The sequence below is a fragment of the Paramisgurnus dabryanus genome, unplaced genomic scaffold (assembly GCF_030506205.2).
Source record: "Paramisgurnus dabryanus unplaced genomic scaffold, PD_genome_1.1 h2tg000203l_1_31238__unordered_in_group26, whole genome shotgun sequence".
Classification (NCBI taxonomy): Eukaryota; Metazoa; Chordata; class Actinopteri; order Cypriniformes; family Cobitidae; genus Paramisgurnus; species Paramisgurnus dabryanus.
Window position 1 is genome coordinate 1 of NW_027394112.1, and position 2,500 is coordinate 2,500.

Sequence of the window (2,500 nt, forward strand, 5' to 3'; positions counted from 1 at the left end):
GCGGGTGACTCGTGCACTTCCAGGGTCTCCGACCTTACGGCGCCTTCCGACGCGGGCGCCTCCTCCCGGACGAGCCACGGGAAGGGCCCCTTCTCTCAAGGGGCGGTCGTTTGAACAGGTGCCATCGGGTATATAGGGATGGGTGCCTCGAAGTGGACCTCCAGCGTCCTCCCTCCCTGCGACAGATCCCAAGAAAGGTCTGTGCGCGTCGGTGTGCGATGAACGAAAAACCGTTAAAAGAACTGGAACGGTTGGAACGGACGAAGGGCGTCTGATGTGAGGCAGCGCCCCGGGCGAGTGTCGGCCGAAGGCTCACAATTAAAGAGCTCATACCCGAAAGATGGGAAAAAACGATCCGCCCTGGATCATCAAGGCTAATGCCTAAAAACTAAAGCTACCTTGGGTGATGGAACTCGGCTACGGCCGCAAAACGATCCGCCCTGGATCATCAAGGCTAATGCCTAAAAACTAAAGCTACCTTGGGTGATGGAACTCGGCTACGGCCGCAAAACGATCCGCCCTGGATCAAGGCTACGGCCTAAAAACGGCAAAAAAAGATCCAAAAGTCCCTGGATCAAGGCGCTTCGGCTTAAAACCTGTGAAAAGATCCGCCCTGGATCAAGGCTACGGCCTTAAAACTGCTCAAAAGATCCGCCCTGGATCAAGGCTACGGCCTTAAAACTGCTAAAAAGATCCTAAAGTCTCTGGATCTAGGCTACGGCCTCAAAGACACACGTGTTGTGAGAAAAGATCCGCCCTGGATCTCCAGGCTACGGCCTCAAAGGTTCGACCCGACCATATATGCTCAGACACGGGCGAACACAAAAGCGTAACAACCCCTGTTGGAACCGTCGAAGGATCTCGGCGTCGGCCGTAAAACGGAAACCCCCCGGTCGTCGGTACGCGTGTGGCGGGTCGAGGGCCCCCGGCCGCCGGTCGGGCGGGCGCGTGGATAGGTCTCCCGAGCGGTCAAGGAGTCCCGGAAGCCGGTCGGGCGAGCGGCCGGCCCCGGGGCACCCTACCCTCTCGGGCGCACCGACCCCACGCGTTTCGTCTCGGTCGGCGTCCGGGGTTCCGAGACACCCTTATGTATCTGTGTGACAGACGGAGTGGCACACCGTCTGCGGCGGGACAGGGCCGCCGACCGCGATGGAAGTCGAGTGTGGCGGCTTCCAGGGTCCAAGACCCTATAGACGGACGGAGTGGCGACCCGTCTGCGGCGGGCCAGGGCCGCCGACCGCGATGGAAGTCGAGTGGGGCGGCTTCCAGGGTCCAAGACCCTACAGACAGACGGAGTGGCGACCCGTCTGCGGCGGGCCAGGGCCGCCGACCGCGATGGAAGTCGAGTGGGGCGGCTTCCAGGGTCCAAGACCCTACAGACAGACGGAGTGGTGACCCGTCTGCGGCGGGACAGGGCCGCCGACCGTTACGGAAGTCGAGGGGGACGGCTTCCAGGGTCCAAGACCCTATCTGTGTGACAGACGAAGGTGCATCGTCTGGGGCGGGACAGGGCCGCCGACCGCTATGGAAGTCGAGTTGGGTTGCTCGTGAACTTCCAGGGTCCAAGACCCTCTCTTCGTGACCGACGAAGGTGCTCTGTCTGGGGCGGTACGGGGCCGCCGACCGCTATGGAAGTCGAGTTGGGTTGCTCGTGTACTTCCAGGGTCCAAGACCCTCTCTTCGTGACCGACGAAGGTGCTCTGTCTGGGGCGGTACGGGGCCGCCGACCGCTATGGAAGTCGAGTTGGGTGGCTCGTGCACTTCCAGGGTCCAAGACCCAACGCGTTTGACCGACGAAGGTGCCCCGTCCCCGGGCACGGACGGGGACGGGCCCGGCCTCCGGGCCGCCGTGGAAGTCGAGTCGGGTGGCTCTCGCACTTCCAGGGTCCTCGACCCTATCTGTCTGACCGACGAAGGCGCTTCGTCTCGGGCGGGCCAGGGCCGCCAGCCGCTATGGAAGCCGAGTCGGGTGGCTCGTGCGCTTCCAGGGTCCACGACCCTGCCTTCGTGACCGACGAAGGCGCTCTGTCTGGGGCGGTACAGAGCCGGGCCCCGTCCAGCAGGGGACGGTGGCCCGAACAGGTGCCATCGGGTATATAGGGAAGAGCACCTCGCTGATTCTCCAAGGTGATAGGCTACCGGATCCCATGACCTCTCGAGCCCAGCGAGAGGCCTCTCGAGCGGACACAAATGCCTCGAAAAAGTCCCTCTGCACTGAGGTAGTGACGATTCTTATTACGAATGGCAAATCATCCAAGGAAGGGACGAACCCGGCTGGCCTCGGCCGTTAAACGAGCCGGCTTCGTTCGGCCGCTAAACGAACCGGCGTCGTTCGGCCGCAAAACGAACCGGCGTCGGCCGCTAAACGAAACCCCGGGCGGGACAGGGCCGCCCACGTCTCAGCCTTAATGACCCGTTACGGGGTGACGCCCGGATACGCTTTGTGTGTCATGGCCCTGAGATTCTGGAAATCGAACTGCGCCTGGGGCAGGCCTCCGCC